General features: G+C 42.6%; 1 protein-coding gene across 4 annotated transcripts in view; it reads left to right on the top strand.

Annotated features, from left to right (window-relative positions):
- Window positions 1–19,486, top strand: part of LOC139277536 (extracellular sulfatase Sulf-2-like) — a 383,019-nt gene that overhangs the window by 122,201 nt on the left and 241,332 nt on the right. For all 4 annotated transcript variants that reach the window (XR_011596105.1, XM_070896109.1, XM_070896110.1 and 1 more), the window contains one exon: window positions 6,555–6,617. The gene's annotated coding sequence lies outside the window, so the exon portion shown is untranslated. The remainder of the gene's footprint in view (window positions 1–6,554; window positions 6,618–19,486) is intronic.

Below are 19,486 nucleotides of genomic sequence, written 5' to 3'. Positions count from 1 at the left end.
TCGTCGCATTTAAAAAGTGCTTGGATATGCACTTGAAGTGCCGTAACCTACAAGGCTACGGACCAAGAGCTGTAGGATTAGACTGGATAGCTCTTTTTCAGCCAGCACAGACATGATGGGTCGAATGGCCTCCTTCTGTGCCATAAATTTCTCTGATTCTATGGTATCAGAATTACGTGAAAGTATCTGTCATTTGGGATTAATATTTTCTCTTGAGAATAAATTTAGCAATAACAGAATTAACACAGGAAAAATAAGATACAACTTAAATAGTGTTAGTGTGAGCACCTCATGGACATGGGAGAAATTGACGTGGAAAATGAATGTTACATTTATATGGGGAGGGGCGGGGGAAGAGACATTTCTGAGATTAGTTTAAAGATTTTTCTGAAAGGTGATACAATGCTTATTGCTTTTCCTCAGCTGCTAAACAAGATCACTGGTTTGCAGTTTTTGTGATAAATGGATGAAACTGCAAAGTGCAACCCTTCAAAAATGGTACAAGTAAAATAGGATTTGACCTATTCAGCCACTATAAACCAGTGGCTCCAGTTGTAACTGGATGAACTCTAAAAATGCAATCCCCACAACACTGTTCAGAACATATAATACCATATAATAAAAGGGAAAAATGTGTTTATATAGTGTCTTATTACATCTTCCAGAAACATCTCAAAGCAACTTCTTCATGCAATGAATTATTTTTGAAGTGCAGCAGTCATGTTCTGCACATCAAGATTCCATAAAAAGCAATGATCAGTCAGTTTATTTTTTGGTCATGTTGTTTGAGGGAAAAGTTTTGTCCAAGAAACTGGGAGAACTTGCTGTTTTTCTTGATATAATGCCATGGGATTTTCAACAGTGACAGGAATATCTCATTGGAAGGACAACAGTTGGGACATTGCTGGAGTCCTACACTAAAGTGTCAGTTTGGACTATGCACTCTCAAGTCCTAGAGTGGGATTTAACCCCATAACCTCCTGACTAATGACGTTTGACTTATTTAGTCTCTGTAAACTAGTGGTAATAATTACAAAATCACAATGTAAATGCAGGCGAGGAATGCCATAAGGCCCATCATAGCTAATACATACCGAAAAATTCTACAGTCCCCTCATTAAAGCATCCAAACATATCTAGGATGTTGACCTCCACTACCCTACTCAGATAAAGTGCAACATCCCCACTGGCACCTGGGAATCCCTGGCCCAAAACCGGCCAAAGTGGAGGAAGAGCATCCGGGAGGGCGCTGAGCACCTCGAGTCTCGTCGGCGAAAGCATGCAGAAACCAAGCACAGACAGCGGAAGGAGTGTGCGGCAAACCAGACTCTCCACACCCTTTCCTTCAACCACTGTTTGCCCCACCTGTGACAGAGACTGTAATTCCCGCATGGGACTGTACAGCCACCTGAGAACTCACTTTGAGTGGAAGCAAGTCTTCCTTGATTTCAAGGGACTGCCTATGATGATGATGATGATGACTCAAATCCATTTCATGTGTTGACCACTCTTTACACGAAGAATTATTTCCTGACATTAGTCTTAAATGTGATTTTTACCACAGTAAACCTGTGCCCCTTGTCCCATTGTTATGGTTTAGTTTGAACTAGTATTCTGCATTTACCTTTCCTATAACATTTAATATCGTCTATACCTCTATAATGTCATCTCCTTTAAAGGCAAAAAAGCCCAAATGTATCCAATCACACCTCTGACACTAGGGATTAGTCTTATCTTTGATCCACTTTCTGGGCTGGAATGTCTCAACTTATGCCTTGGTGACCAGATGTGATTATCGTACTCCAGGCGTGGTCTGAGCCGAACACTACACAGTTTTGGCATGACATCCTCTGACTTTCGACTATATCATTCAGCATTCCATTTGCTTTGTTGATCACTGTTGCAAAATGGTACAAAATAGTGCATTGTGTCTGCCAGAATCATCTAAATCTCTTGCAACTTCATCCTGAGCTATTTTGACACCTATCATAGGATATTCATGTGGCAATTTTCTCTTCCTATCTGCAGTAATGTACAATTGTTGATATTAAATTTCATCTATTATTATGCCCACTTACATATTTTATGTAACTCATTCAGTAGGTCCTTGGTGCTTCCTCAGATTCAACTGCCTCTCTTTTAGTTGGTATCATTTGGCTGTTTGCATTGCAAGAGCTTCAGAATCCAAGTTGTTAATGTAAATTACACTGCAGGGGTCCCAACAACAATCACTGAGGCATCCCACTCAGCACTTCCTCCTGACCCCTCCTGACATAAATCCTCTAACAAGTACCTTTTGCTTCCCATCAGCCAATCTCATATCCATTTTTAGGTTTCACATTGAAACCCTATCATTTAAATTTAAATAATAGTCATTTGTGAGGAACTTCGTGAAATAACTTTTGGAAATTATTGGTACACCACACCTTTTCACAGTTTACTTGGGATGTCAACAAAATAATCAAGGCAGGTTGTTCCCATCTGAAAGAATGTAGTGATGTTTACTCGGTTATTACCATACTAAGATCATAATTTGCATTGAATGCATCGTTATCTTGTTTGCATAAAATGCCATATCTTTAATTTTCAGCTTTTCTTTTCCTTCACCAAACCAAAAATGCTTTGCCAAACATTTTCTTCTTGAACTATTGTATTTTAAGATAATACACAGTAATGTTGAAAGCTCTGCATTTTATGTAACATAATCAATGTGGCATCTGATTCGATCATTTTCACTAGTATTGCTTCTGAAACTAATTGCAATCTATAGTGCCGGAAAGCAAATGGGATATTCTTTTTAAGCAGTATGCAGTTTGTGCTCTGTGTATGTGGAGATGGTTTTTAGAAATGTTCTTGACTTGTTTTTGAACCACCATATTATATCTAAAGGTAAAGACAATTTTTGTTCAACATTGGCAAAACTTCTATCAACTTGATCCATTATCTGGATGCCTTGAAATGCTCTTTTCTCATTGGGACAAAATCTTTTTTTAATGACCAAATTTATTCTGAGTTGTACCATTACTGTCGTGTCAAATCTTATTTTCAATCATGGTACTGGCTCACAGACATCAAAAACACTCCTCATCCTGTACCCACCCCTTTCTCTATGGCACAGTACAACATTTTTGATCCATCACTGAAGAGTCAAATAAATCAGATTCCATTTGACACTGCAAGAAGTATAGATATCTGGATGTTTTTTTTTATAGCATCACAAAGAAAATAGAATTTTTCATGGAGTACCTTAAAACAAATCTCTCATCTCTGCTTAGTTTCAATCTAACTGTTCCCATGCCTGAAGTACAGAGACGCATCACAAACATCAGTATTTAAGAGCTGCCTCTGGACAGGATTTTTTCTTAATGATTACTTTATCTACATTTTAATTAAAATAACTTTAGCAGATAAACTAATGGCTGTTTACAAACAGGAAAATAAAGCTGTTTTACAGACCAAGTCAACCTAATGGGGGGGAAATTGCGGTCGGTGGCTTCCTCCGTACGAACGCATCCGACCCGAAAAAAATCTACGAAAATATCTGTTGGTCCCGGAGAACCGTAGGATTCGGGTCTGAGGCCTTAATTCGCTGCGCAGCGTACGGGGATCTGTCTTTCACATGCGGATGTCCATGCTGCAATCACGTGGGCCAGGACCACCAATCACTAGGTAGTATTCTCATTGATAATGGGAACTCTGTTTGTACGGGCTCCCATTACTATAAATGAGAATAACCCCCTAAAATACCAAAACACGGCACAATAAATAAAAAGCACCACATATTTAAAATTAATTGTAATTAAATGCTTCAGAAAAAATAATATTTTTTGAATTTTTAAAAAAAAATGTGATTTAATAAGATTAAAAATAAACTTACTTTAATGGACAGGGTTTTTAACATAAAAATGAGTGATTAAATTAAATGTTTCTATGTTTTTACAAGTGTTACGCTGCTAAAAGTAAGCTATGTGCCTGCTTTTACCAGGCGTGAAAGTTTGAAGCTCCTGCTTGACTGATCCTCTGCATCTCGGGAGCGAGGACATTTGCGTGGGCAAGATTGCGATATTTACCCATATCTTGCCAAGCAAATATCCTGAAAACTCTTGCACCTAATAAAAGCACAAATTAATTCAACTTTGGGTAGGGGAATGGGACTAATTGAAGTGCTCTTGCAGAGAGCCGGCATGGGCTCGATGGGCTGAAAGGCCTCCTTCTGTGCTGTCACCATTCTATGAATCTATGATTAAATACAGTCCTTCTCCATTAGCTCACCCATACCAAACTGGAAGGATAGACACAAGAGAAAGATGAAGTGATGTTCATTGTTCAATTAACAGGGTTAAATTATTACATACGTATTGTTAGCATGCATTATAATACGTTTATTGCAGAGAAAGTCCTTAGGAAACTAAACAATACTTAATAAATAAAATACAAAACTGAGTATTCTAACATCTGACATGTTTATTCTCATATACCTTCCCTTCACTGGGAGTCTTACACAACTTCAACAGGAGCATCACTGATCACAGGAAGAACTCTGCCAAAATGTAGGTTTTCCCTGAGGTAGTGCTCTTTGTAGGAGTTGATCCATAGCCCTGAGGTCATGCTTAGTACTTGTGAAGAGTGTGGCCAATATCTGCAACAGGATTGTGAAAAAGAATGACCGAGGTCTGGAAACTGAACTAATTTAACAAACAGCCGGATGCTGTCATGGGAAAACATTAGAATTGGTATTCTGGAAGCGTAACATTAAATGTGCTGAAGAATTGGCTTCATCCTAATCTATCTTGTGATCATGTAATTAAACTTAAGCACTAATTTTCTAAATATGAGCAGTCCAGCGGGTAACCTTGCCTGCCGGGAATGCATATTGGGACACGGCAGGTACATTCCCCATGCTTTTTCTGTCCATATTGGATGGAAAATTGTGGAAGCATGCTTGTAATTTCCTGACACGTGCTGTTATTGGACAAGACTTTCTGCTGGCAGCATTCATTCAGAAAATTGGCCCAATAGTGTTTACCTGGTAATTGCTTAAACACTCGCAGATACCAAGCATTACCTGTCCAGAGATATTTGCTAGACTCGTGGCCCGGACATACAGCTGAACAGAACTGCTTCAAATTCTGTGGAACTGTAGGGCTAATTTTGTGATCCAGCAGGGAGCCATGCTTCCAGGGAGCACAGGTCAGAGAATCGGGCTACAATGTTGTAGCTTTATCTCTGGCCTGTGCTCATTGGGATTGTGGAATTAACCCTTGTGCGTCTGATAATGAAATGTCCTTATTTGCTTGCTTCCATTCCCACAATGACGACAACAACAACTTGCATTTATATAGCGCCTTTAATGTAGTAAAACATCGTAGTAAAGACATGTTGCCTGGAATATTGATTGAGTACAGCATTATATATATATCAACCTAATATAATGTCATTTTCTGATAAGAGAATGAACTGGTAAAAAAACAGTGCAACTGTTTTTTTTGAAGGAAACTTAGCAGCACTATAGTTTTCCATCTTTAGGCCTGGAATTCACTACAGATATTGCCTAGCCTGAATTCTGCCATGCATTGGTTGGAAAATGCTGCAGTGTAACTGATTAATGTTAACAAACATGATTATAAGTAATTGCAATGAATAAATATATTATTTCAAATCAATAATTGAAAATAGTCCCATGCCAGAAATGCTAGAGAACAGATGCATTCATCATGTTTTGTAATGAAAGAAAACAACTTTTCCTTGGAGGGACCATGGATCAATATTCGTTGTGGGTTTTAATTTGGCCGAAGTTGAATATGATTTAAAAAATGCTGCATGTTAAACATCACACTTGTGTGGTTAGAGTGAGACAACTGACAGTACTATCACTTTTCCTCAATTCCCCACAGAGCCAGTGAACAAAGACATGCAATCCTTTCACATCGCACAGGCATGAAAAAGTGTAGCCTTTTGTCCGTGAATCAAACCACTGGTGCTTTTTTGGCTGGGCGAGATTTCAGTACAGATAAAACAGAAACATGGGTCTCATAGGCAAAGCAAAGAGCCTTTGGTTTGGTATTTTTGTCATGGTTTCTGAAGGCTTTGTGCAGCTAATTAATTTCCTGCAGTCTGAAAGAACTGCAGTAAGGCACAGGGCAGATGCCATACAAGGAGAGCTTGTTTCTTACACTGACATTTTCTCTCCTGCTTTTAGAGCACTGTCGTCTATTTAATGACTTTTTTCTGTCTCTATAATGCTGTGGTCTATTTCAGGAAGGCTAGTTAGCTGTAATTACTTGATAGTGACCTTTTCAAAAAATATTGATTTAAAAAAAAAGTGAATCAAGGGTATGTTGTTAATAAATAATACTCAAAGTCCAATAAATGCCTTGCATTTTTCTTAAGTTTTTGGAAGATGCATATTAAAAGTATTCATGTCAAACTGACTTAACCTTTTGTTGTACAGTACTAAACATGACTTCACAAAGCATATTGCGTTAATTGGGAGAAATATGATGTGAAGCCCTTTGGCTAGCCTATTATCTACTGGTATCATTATTTTTCATCAGGCAAGAAGCAGATTTCAGATGCTGGGACTTAAGGGCCAAACCAGATTTGATGCTTCATCTGAGGTAAATTCTATGTTTTATCCTTAACTGCCCTAAACTGCAATTCTTGTATGAGATCATTTTCTTCTGTACTCCATTCATTTTGTGTCCAAGTACCCACTTCCATATTTTTTCTTAAAGTTTTGGTAAAGAAGAGGCCATTTGCCCCATCTTGCCAATACCGGCAATAGTTCCACATCAGAGCTATCTTGCTGTTTTCTTGTATCCAATTATTCATTTCCTCTTATATTGTGTCTATCTACTTTTATCTTAAATGCTGCGATTGACTCCGTTTCAATATCCATTTGCAGTAATGAGGGTAACGTTCTACTTCATCAGGGGCAGTAAACTAACGGTATCAGATTATACACACCACCTGATTTCCCCTTGTTTTTCTAAGTTTCTTATGTTAACTATATTATCTCAACACTGGCATCATCAGAGTAAATCAATGTTTCACATTAATGATTCCAATCACCTTTTTATAATAGAGTGCCTGAAAATGTATACAATATTTCAACTGTAACCAGTGTCTTGTTCAAGTTAATCATTGTCTTCTTACTTTTGTGTTAAATACCTGCAAAGTATAAGAGCTTCAACATCCTTCTTGAGGCAGAGGGACAAAAAGAGCACATAATGCTCCAAATGAGGTCCACCAAAGCTTTATATAATCTATGATTATGGCTGCAATTTTGTCCTGAACAATCTGGATAATATAGTCTAGGACCCTGTTCCATTTGGCCACAGCCAAAACTAGATCTTTTAGGGAGAAATCAATGACCACTGCCAGGTTTCTCCCCCTTTCTGTCATTCTAAATCTGCCTTCACTCATGCTATCCTGTCTATATCCTGCACATCTCTGCATATTTGCACATTTCACTGTATTGAAATAAATATATTCCTCTATTTATTTATCCAGATCTAGTTGCTTCTTTAAAGACCTCTCTCTACTGCACAATTTAATATCATCCACAATCTTAATTGTGATACAATCTATATCCTGCTCCAGATTGTTAATGAACATAATAAACAAGGGAACCCATTGCTGAACCCTGGGGCACCCTTTAAAATCACTTTGTGTTTATGTTCCTTTATCCAATTTATCATCCGTCTTTCTAGATCATTCTGGTGTTCTGAGTCCAAGTGGTGTAAAGCAATATTGGTCCTCTAATCCCCATTGATAGGCATTAACCCTCGTGCATTTTACCCCTAGTGAATGTGACCATCACATGTATTGTACAAGATGTGAAGTGCAGAGGTAATATCTTGCCCTAAACCATCCAGCACTTCTGAAGGTATAAATTCAGTTTCATAGATAAATGTGCAAAGTGTGAAAATATGAACATTATCAAGCTGCAAATCAGTGAGGAGTAGGAGACTTGTGCCAGTTGACACCATTTGGAATTAGAATACCAGGTATTCATACTATTACTTAACACCGAGCTGGCCCACCTGGCTAGATTAAAAAATCAGGTGAGGCAATTTGGTGTTAAATTGTAGCTATTATTGTAACCAGCTAAGCAGACTGGGTTAACACTAACACTCAAATAATGGAGATGGGAATTATACACAAATATATTATGCATTCATAAGCTGACATTTAACTGTGTAAATTCAGAGGCAAAGCATTTCAGCACAACTTGAGTTTCTCTAACACTTTACTATTAAAAAGCACCATGAGGTAGTTCACACCGGAAAAGTGGATGCTGAGCTGCCATGGAAGAGATTGAGAAGGTGCTGAAAGCATGATTTCAGAAAGTTTGACATTTTCACTTTTAATTTTATATCTTCATTATTTCAATGGAGCTGCCAGTTGATATTAGAAACAGTTTTGAAATGAAGTTGCGGAAAATACAGACAAATAAAGGAAATCCTATGCATTTCAATTATAACCTTCAGCCTTCTTCAAAAAAGATTTATTCACTACTTTTGAAGAATGATGTGTTAGAAAGTTAGTAAATCACTTCAATGTGGGCTGAATGAATTATTAAAATAACACATTAGATTCATGTTCTCAAAGGAAGAAGTGGATCTGTGTAACTGGATGTTTAGAACAAGCAATTCAGCCATTTTCCTTGAAATTGAGTTGTGTGATTTTGCTAACGGGTTTCGTGATGTTAATCTCTTTATTTGCTCTTGGGATGTTCTGGCAAGGCTGCATTCATTAATTTCATCTGCCTTAGTTCTCCCCACTTGTAAATTTTGCCTGGATCCTTCTGTAGTTCTTCAGTTACTTCATCTAACTAAACTTTGCCAGTTAGTATAATCCACAAATCTGACCAATTTGTTTACGGTTTCTGATTTTTTTTGTATTTGTTCATGGGATGTAGGCTATGTTGACAAGGCCACATTTATTGCTGAGAAGATGATGGTGGCTGCCCTCTTGAACTATTGTAATCTTTGTGGTTGATGGTACTCCGATGATGGTGCTAAGTATACTGCCCCACTGATGATAAAAGCGCAGCACCATGCTCATGGTGTGTTACTTGAGTGTGACCATGTACCTATGACATTGCTGCTCTTGCCATTCTTGGTGATACAGGTTGTGTGACTGGCAGGTGCTGTTGAAGCAAGCTTAGTGAGTTGCTGCAGTGTATTCTGCAGATTTTACATTCTGCAGCCACAGTGTGCCGGTGATGGAAGGGTGGATATTGAATCCACTGGCAGGGGCACTGATCAAGTGAACTGCTCTGTCATGGATGGTGTCGAGCTTCTTCAGTGTTGTTGTAACGGCACCCATGAGTGGTGACTAATTCATCATTTGATTCCATTCTGATTTGAGCCATGGAAATAATTGAGTGGTTTTGAGAAACACCCAATTTCTACAGCTAGGATGTATTTGAGGCTCATGTCCTTTGCTGTGTATAGTGCACTCAGCCACTTAATGTCATGTGGAGTAAACTGAATTGGATCGATACTGCCATCTATAATGGTGAAGATCTCCGGGGCATTGTCCACTTGGCATTTTCGGCTTAAGACATTTACATTTCAGACTTGTCTCTTACACTTTTGTGCTGGGCTGCACTATGGTTGAAGGATTCATGGCGTATCCAGCTGCCATTGGCTACCTTATTTTCCACCCAATATATTTGACTTCTTGTGGTTGGACTAGAAACCTTTGCTCTGATTTGTTGGTATAAGGACCACTTCACTCTGTCCAAAGCCTATTTTTTTTGTTAGCATACAGATTATTGTGTGTTGTAGCTTCAGTAGGTTGCCACTTCCTTCTAAGGTGTTCTTGGTGCTTCTTCCCATTGGTACTTTCAAGGTACTGTTGGTGGTGGACTTTCAAGTTCCCGCACCCATTGCATGTTATGTGCCTTGTATTCCTGAGTCCTTCCTCCAAGTGATGATGTTCAATGTGGGGGAGCATTGATGCATCAGTTCCGACTGGTGGTAGGTGGTGATCGGCAGGAGTTTTGCTTGACCTTACATAAGAACATGAGAACATAGGAAATAGGAGCAGGAGTAGGCCATACGGCCCCTCGAGCCTGCTCCACCATTCAATATGATCTCAGCTTATCCGATCATGGATTCAGATCCACTTTCCTGCCTCTCCCTATAACCCCTTATTCCTTTATCGGTTAAGAAACTGTCTATCTCTCTCAAATTTATTTAATGTCCCAGTTTCCACAGCTCTCTGAGGTAGTGAATTCCACAGATCCCTGCCCCGCTGATGAAACAAAATTCTCCTCATCTCAGTTTTAAATGGACGGTCCCTTATTCTAAGGTTATGCCCCCTAGTTCTAGTCTCCCCCATCAGTGGAAACAATCTCTCTGCATCCACCTTGTCAAGTCCCCTCATAATCTTATACGTTTCGATAAGATCACCTCTCATTCTTCTGAATTCCAATGAGTAGAGGCCCAACCTACTCAACCTTTCCTCATAAGTCAATCCCCTCATCTCTGGAATCAGTGAACCTTCTCTGAACTTCCTTCAAAGCAAGTATATCCTTTCGTAAATATAGAAACAAAAACTGCACGCAGTATTCCAGGTGTGGCCTCACCAATACCCTGTGTAACTGTAGCAAGACTGCCCTGCTTTTATACTCCCATTCCCTTTGCAATAAAGGCCAAGATTCCATTGGCCTTCCTGATCAATTGCTGTACCTGCATACTAACCTTTTGTGTTTCATGCACAATGCCCCCAGGTCCCGCTGTACTGCAGCACTCTGCAATCTTTCTCCATTTAAATAATAACTTGCTCTTTGATTTTTTTCTGCCAAAGTGCATGACCTCACACTTTCCAACATTATACTCCATCTGTCAAATTTTTGCCCACTCACTTAACCTGTCTATGTCCTTTTGCAGATTTTGTGTGTCCTCCTCACACATTGCTTTTCCTCTCATCTTTGTATCGTCAGCAAACTTTGCTACATTACACTCGGTCCCTTCTTCCAAATCGTTAATATAGATTGTAAATAGTTGGGGTCCCAGCACTGATCCCTGCGGCACCCCACTGGTTACTGATTGCCAACCAGAGAATGAACCATTTATCCCGACTCTCTGTTTTCTGTTCGTTAGCCAATCCTCTATCCATGCTAATATGTTACCCCCAACCCCGTGAACTTTTATCTTGTGCAGTAACCTTTTATGTGGCACCTTGTCAAATGCCTTGTTTGACTTGAAATCATGGGACTTAATGGGATCTGAATTCAATGTAATGGCTCCCAGGGCTGACTGCATAACACTGTGTCCACATCAGGTGGATTTATCCTGCTAATGGCACAGGACATATCTGTTGATTGTGATGAGAAGCCTGGGATGTTGGCTGACAGATATGATACTTTGAGTAGGGATATGTTAAACTGTTGCTTGGTTAGTCTATGTGAAACCTCATCCAACTTTGTACCATTGCCCAGATGGTAGAGGATAACTTTGCAGGGTGGCCTCGGCTGAGATTGCCAGAGTCTTGTCTTCATACAATAACTGGGTTATTACCAATTGTACAGTTTTATTTTCTTCTTGAATTTTTTTAGTGATTGTTGACAACTTGGTGTCTGTCCGGGCCTATTCAGAGGGCATTAAGAATCAACTACATAATGTGGGACTGGAATCTCACGTAGCCCTGATTGAATCTGCTTCCACCACCCTTTCAGGCAGTGCATTCCGGATCCTAACCACTCGCTGCGTAAAAAAGTTTTTCCTCCTACCGCCTTTGGTTCTTTTGCCAATCACCTTGAATCTGTGTCCTCTGGTTCTCGAACCTTCCGCCAATAGGAACTGTTTCTCTCTATCTACTCTGTCTAGATCCCTCATGATATTGAATGCATCTATCAAATCTCTCCTTAACCTTGTCTGCTCTGAGGAGAACAGCCCCAGCTTCTCTAGTCTATCCACGTAACTGAAGTTCCTCATCCCTGGAATCATTCTCGTAAATCTTCTCTGCACCCTCTCTAAGGCCTTCACATCCTGCCTAAAGTGGGGCGCCCAGATACAATATTCCAGTTGAGGCTGAACCAATGTTTTATAAAGATTCATCATAACTTCCTTGCATTAGTATTCTATGCCTTTATTTATGAAGCCCAGTATTCTGTATGCCTTTTTAACAGCATTCTCATCCTGCACTGCCACCTTCAATAATTTGTGCACATACATCCCCAGGTCTCTCTGTTCATGCACCCCCTTTAGGATTGTACCCTTTAATTTATATTGCCTTTCCTTGTTCTTCCCACAAAAATGTATCACTTTGCATTTTTCTACGTTAAATTTCATCTGCCACGTGTCTGCCTATATCACCAGTCTGTCTATGTCTTCTTGAAGTCTATCACTATCCTCCTCACTGTTCACTATACTTCCAAGTTTTGTGTCATCTGCAAATTTTGAAATTGTGCCCTGTACTCTCCAGTTCAAGTCATGAATGTATATCAAGAAAAGCAGTGGTCCTAGTACTGACCCCTGAGAAACACCAGTATACCTTCCTGCAGTCCGAAAAACAACTGTTCACCACTACTCTCTGTTTCCTGTCACTTAGCCAATTTCGTATCCATGTGGCCACTGTCCCTTTTATTCCATGGGATTCAACTTTGCTGGTAAGCCTATTATGTGGCACTTAATCAAACACCTTTTGTTAGTCAATATACACCATGTCAATCGCATTGCCCTCATCAACCCTCTCTGTTAGTTAACCACGTTTAACATCCGTGCTGGCTTTCCTTAATTAATCCACACTTGTCCACGTGTGGATTGGCAGGCTCCCTTCTCTCAAGGATATTAGGGAACTAGTTGGGAATTTTATCCCAATCAGTAGTTTTCATGGTCATTTTTCTGGCTCTCACGCACAAATGACCAGATTCATTGGGCCCAAGTTTCGAGCTGTGCCTAGAACGGCGCATTCCCGACCTGGACGCCCGTTTTTCACGCCACAAAGTGCGCCTAAAAAAACCCTCCAGATTCTCCACCTCCGTGCAGGTCCTCTGGCCCTCGGCGCAGCGCAGCAGGAGCTGTAGGGGGCGGAGCCAGGTCCCTGCGCTGAAAACAGGGCCGGGACCTCTGCACATGCGCGCTACAGTGGGCGCGCAAGTGCAGTAGCTCCAAGCGCCCGAAACTGTGTGGGAGGGGCCTGAAGCACGCAGCCTCTAGCCCTGGCCGAATGGCCTCACTGGGGCTGCGTGAATAAGGCTCCTCCCATGGCTAGCTCCTGCTTCCTCCCGACCCGACACGACTCCTGCTTCCCGCCCCTGGACCGGACCTGACACCCGCCACCTCACCCCCCCCAGACCAGACCCGACACCCGCTCCCCACCACCCCCCCCTGCACCCCCGGACCGGACCCGACACCCGCTCCCCCCCCCACCCCCGGACCGGACCCGACCTGACCTCCCTCCCTCCCCCCGACCCTAACCGATCCGACCTCCCTCCCGCCACCCTCCCGACCCGACCTACCTGTAAATCTGGTGCTGGGGATGGGCCCTGCCCGAAGTCTCGGGCCCGGCCCGTTCAGCCTCCCTCCCTCTTCTCCTTCCCCCCCACTCCCCCAATCTCCTTCCCCCCCACAATCTCCTTTCCCCCCCCCCACTCCCCCAATCTCCTTCCCCCCCCAATCTCCTTCCCCCCCCAATCTCCCTCCCCCCCACCCCCCCCAATCTCCTCCCCCCCATCTCCTTTTGCCCCCTATCTCCTTCCCCCCCCATCTCCTTTCCCCCCCCCATCTCCTTTCCCCCCATCTCCTTTCCCCCCATCTCCTTTCCCCCCCATCTCCTTTCCCCCCCCATCTCCTTTCCCCCCCCATCTCCTTTCCCCCCCATCTCCTTTTTCCCCCCCATCTCCTTTCCCCCCCATCTCCTTTCCCCCCCCATCTCCTTTCCCCCCCCATCTCCTTTCCCCCCCATCTCCTTTCCCCCCATCTCCTTTCCCCCCCATCTCCTTTCCCCCCCATCTCCTTTCTCCCCCCCCATCTCCTTTCCCCCCCCATCTCCTTTCCCCCCCCATCTCCTTTCCCCCCCCATCTCCTTTCCCCCCCATCTCCTTTCCCCCCCCCAATCTCCTTTCCCCCCCATCTCCTTTCTCCCCCCCCATCTCCTTTCTCCCCCCCCATCTCCTTTCTCCCCCCCCATCTCCTTTCTCCCCCCCCATCTCCTTTCTCCCCCCCCATCTCCTTTCTCCCCCCCCATCTCCTTTCTCGCCCCCCATCTCCTTTCTCGCCCCCCATCTCCTTTCTCGCCCCCCATCTCCTTTCTCGCCCCCCATCTCCTTTCTCGCCCCCCATCTCCTTTCTCGCCCCCCATCTCCTTTCTCGCCCCCCATCTCCTTTCTCGCCCCCCATCTCCTTTCTCGCCCCCCATCTCCTTTCTCGCCCCCCATCTCCTTTCTCGCCCCCCATCTCCTTTCTCGCCCCCCATCTCCTTTCTCCCCCCCATCTCCTTTCCCCTCCATCTCCTTTCCCCCCCATCTCCCCTTTATCCCCTTCTCCCCCATCCCCCGCCCCTTCCCTCCCTCTGCTTCCCCCCCTCGCTCCCTCTACCCACCTCCGCCCCCTCCCCTCGCTGTCAGAAACACAGACACTGACAGACAGAGAATGAGAGACACACAGACAGACAGAGAGATAGAGATACACTGACAGAGACACACTGAGGGGGGCATCCCAGCACGCTGTTGGAGGGTTCCCGGTGCTGCAGTCGGTAAGTAGAAAATGTTTTATTTATTGATTAAAAAAAAAAAATTATTTCTTATTAATTTTTTTTGATTGATTTATTGGTTGATTTATTGATGTATTTATCATTTATTATTGATGATGGCTCTTTATTTGTAAAACTGAAGTGTTTAATGTTTGTAAACTTCCCTTTAAACAACCCCCCCCCCACCATTCCCTACGCCTGATTTGTAACTTACGCCTGAAAGTATAGACAAGGTTTTTTCGAGCGTACAAAAATCTTCACTTACTCCATTCTAAGTTAGTTTGGAGTAAGTTTTCACTGACGAAACTTTGAAAACAGTCGTAAGTGGCCGGACATGCCCCCTTTTGAAAAAACAATTCTGTTCCAAAGTGAAACTGTTCTAACTGACTAGAACTGGAGCAAACTAAATGACGAGAATTCCGATTTCTAAGATACTCCGTTCTACACCAGTTGCTCCTAAAAATCAGGAGCAAATCATGTGGAAACTTGGGGCCAATGAGTTCAGTTTCACAAATCAAAACAGCTGGATTGCTAGGCTAGTATCACAATTACAAAACTATCCTATCTTTTCTGTATTTGCTAATATCACATTGTGCAGATTCAAGATAATTACCTCTGGCATTTAAGACTTGTATGAAACAATATAGGTAACATTCTCATTTATTTGGTAAAATCCTGGTTGAAATGTAGAGCAACAAGTTACATCAAAGGAATAGGGCATGTAGGAAATAACTCAGCCACATTGATCTCGTAAAAAAAGTAGTTACTTTTCATTTTTATTGAAATGCAATTTGATATATATTACCTGTAGCCCAATAACTCATGAACTATCACTGTGCTCGGCTGAAATCCCAAGGCTGACTAAATAGAGGCTAGAATAGAAATATTTTTATAATGAAGATACAGATGTGTGTTTGTCATGAGTCTTGGGCATTGCTTTGATAGGATAATTTTAATAAAACATGGCACAATTTTCTTCTACCTTCCCCCCCGCCTCCCCCCCACCCCCCACCCCCTTTCCTCTGCAGTGCATAAGTTAGATGGTGTAATGAACAAGTGGCCAACTTGATTTCGACTGAATGGGTGTATTTGTAAATTCAGCTACTGTAAATAAGATGAGAACGCCCCAGGTGGAACGACCGCCTGGGAATTGCTGATTGCTTCCTATCAGAGGAAGGAAATCACGCACAGCTGGTGACCTTTTTGCTTTGCTGACTATGTCAGAAACGATAACCAAACGTCCTCCACTCAAGCAGTGCAGACCTGCTGCCCCAAAGAATTAACGAAACAAGTGGCAGTTGCTGGGTGCTCCGTCGCCGCCCACAACCTCTAATGCCCAGTTTCCATCGGTGGTTCCTATTTCAGGTGGTCGCCCACCAAAAACTCCAGAAAAGAAGGTGGGAGGTGTTGACGTTTATTTCATGTGGGAGCTCCCTGTGAATGTCGGATACATCCCAGAAATGAGTAGCAAGTTCAAACTGGACAGTGATGTGTCGCTTTTGGTCTTTGCTCCTAATTCTTCTCTTTAGCACCCTGGGAATAAAATAAAAAGTCCAATGATAGCTCGAGGGGGTGTCTGGCAAAGGAAAACAGCACCCTATCGTTTGGTTGACAATGTATTCATATTTTCATAACATTTGTGTTCGTATGTGATAATTTCCTAACAGCATGACTGAAGCACTAAGGGTTCTGAGGATGAGCAACACTGTTTTTTTTTTAAACAGTTCTCACCAAACAAAACCACTCCTTTGAGTCTATATAGAATCTGATATCAAACAAAAAGACATTTTTGATTGCCAGGTCTATTTTTCAAAGACATTATTTTGGAGGTACCTGTGAAGTATTTATTTCATTTTCAATGGTTAAACCCACTGGTTTCCCATTGATTTTCTGTTGAGGGTGTGGTGTTATCTGTGCCAAGTGCCAAGCCCAGTTTTATTAATACTCGCTCTGCATGAAATTCATTGCTGCGCATATTGTTAAAATCTACTAAAATACTAGCCACCCTGTTGCTCTTTAGAAAATGGAAACCAATGATCATTCTCCAGATAAAAAGATACCTGAATATTGCCCTGTATTCAAAATTCCTTGTAATTTCATTTTGAAAGTCTTATTTTCTTCAGATCAAAGACAGTGAACTAGCATCGCACTTTATGCAATTCATTTTATTTGACACCACCAACTTAAAAAAAGTAGTTTAAGGCTCCAATCCAGACTCTCTTTTACTTTAGCTCGGCCTTTATGGCATTATTTTGGATTTTGCTTTACTTTAGCCCTGCCATTTATGACTCAATTCAACTTTGGGTCAGTTTGACCCAGACCGGTTCTCCGGGCTCAATTTTCCCAATGCCATGTTTTGGCATATTGCAAGAGTTACGGCTGTTATTTTTGGCCCCGGTTACTCAAAAAAAACTAGCAAGTTTCCCCATTCTATTTTTTTAAATTGGCACTGCGCAGCCTGTCCTTTAGCTTCGGGGAGTGGAGCCCAATGTCTGCGCCGAAAAAACGATGCCCACCCTTTTCGCATGTGCGAAAAAAAAGGAAGTTTTTGACATAACTGCTATGGGCACGCATGCCCAGTACAGCTCCCGGTCTGCATTCGACCATTTTTAAAGAGCCAGTTATGTGTGAGAACTTTAATTATCAGTGGAAAAATCGGAGCTGCAATACAATATGCAATGCAGCACAAGGACCAAGAATTTCTCACAGAATGAAGTGGAGGCACTAGTTACTGTAATTCAGGCCAGATGGCCCGAGTTGGACATCAGCAGAGGTTGCATAAAATTCTCACCAAACGAAATGAAGAAATGCTGGAACCAACTTGCAGAAGATTACTGTGCAATGGTGACCACCCCGAGGTCTGGAGGCCCGTGCAACAGAGAAGTGGCAGGACCTTGGTCAAGTAGTTAGTGTAAGTAATATTTTCATTTATTCACTGGAATTGTAAATGTGACCATCTATATATGTACCACCCAGCAGAAAGACACCCTCTCTTAAAAAGTTATATTTTCATCTTTGCAGAGGAAGGTGGCATACAACAAAAGGGAAAGAACTCGAACAGGAGGAAGTCCGGCAAATCTGCACGCACTGACACCCCTGGAAGACAGGGTCGTTGCTTTGATGGGTCCTGCCTGGGGAAAAGCAACCACCACTGCACAAGCTGGGCCCACACTCGATGTCCTGCAAATTCCACAGTCTGGCTTTGCTAAATGTTAAGTACAGCGTGGGCAAGCCATACTTCGGTTTGTGGGGATGTCTCTGTCAGCTACGCTTCGGTTGATGCAATGTGCTATCATTCATCATCCTTCAAATGAGCCTGCTGCCTTCGCTGTGTGAGCCTACTCATGCCACTCTGCCCCCTCTACTGCTAATCATTTGTCTGTTCTGTTATATTTTACAGAACTTGAGGCCAACCCTGATGAGGCTGAAGCCGATGCAGAAGAAGATTCAGACGCGGAAGAGCCTGAAGAGGAGAATATCTTCCAATCCCACCTTCCAGACCAAGAGCATGGGGGTGAGGGGGAGGGGATGGATGAAGTGCAAACTGTTGTACTCACTCTGGAGGAGGTGCCAGTGCTGCCCATTGAGGTGCCAGGCCCTTTCCTGAGCGGTACGAATGTTGAATCATTCCATGGTTTCTCACAGTCCGAGGCTCGGGATTCCAGTGGGGTGCAGCGAGGCACACCCAGGGCCCCACTGTCCGAGGCTGCGGGTCCCAGTGGGATGCAGCGAGGCACACCCAGGGCCCCACCGTCCGAGACTGAGGGTCTCAGTGGGATGCAGTGAGTCACACCCAGGGTGAGGAGGGGAAGGAGAGCTCGACAGCACTCTCCTGAGGTGCAGGATTTAACTGATGTGGTTCAGATGATGGCAATGAGTGCAGAGAGCATTGACCTTACGCGATCACTCCTGGACATCGTCAGTGGGGTGGGTGATGAGGTATCGGGACTGTCGGGAGAAGTAACAACACTCTTGCGGGAAATGGGAACACTGTCCGGGCACATGAGGGAGGGAATGTCGCAGATAGCTGAAACACTGTTGGTGAACATGAGGGAGGGAATGTCACAGGTAGCTGATACACTGCCAGAGAACATGAGGGAGGGAATGTCGGAGTTAGTTGCTGCAATAAGGGAACATGCCCAGACCCCGTGGCCATTGACAGAATCAACTGCCAACCCCACTCCAATCCCCAGATCAGCCTCTGAAGAGGCCCAAACCAGGCCTTCCACATTACCTCCTGCTCACGCCTCCCACGCCCCCCCACCCCTCCTCCCCCATCAAGAAGTGCGTAATACCTGAGATGCTCAAAAGAATAAGCTTGGTACCAACCCAAGAAATGCTGCGCCACCACCTGTGGGCAGGGGTGGAGTCAACAAGACTAAGCGCAGCGGGCAGTCTTAGAATAAGGTGGAGGAGAGATGGGTGCAGCCTCTCTTTGTTGTAGTTATTATTGTTGTTACTGTTGTAACTGTTCTAAATTAAAAGTTTTTTGTAAGTTATGTAAATTTACAAGTTTAAAAGTTTGTAAGTGATAAAGTTTGTAAATGATCTTAAATGAAAACTTTAAAGTTTGATACAAGAATATTTTTTATTAAAGTTAAGTTAAGTACAAACAAATGTTTAACTTTTGAATAAAATATATTTTAAATTATAACCGAATCATTTCCATTATTTGTTCCATTATTAACACAACTTTTTGAACTAAAGAAGAATCATTTCCATTACTTGTTCCATTAACACAACACAACATTACGGAATAGGTCCAAACAGTAAACAT

Source organism: Pristiophorus japonicus, chromosome 12 (genome assembly GCF_044704955.1).
Source record: "Pristiophorus japonicus isolate sPriJap1 chromosome 12, sPriJap1.hap1, whole genome shotgun sequence".
Lineage (NCBI taxonomy): Eukaryota > Metazoa > Chordata > Chondrichthyes > Pristiophoridae > Pristiophorus > Pristiophorus japonicus.
Note: the sequence above shows the minus strand (reverse complement) of the source record. Positions and strands in the feature narration are given on the sequence as shown.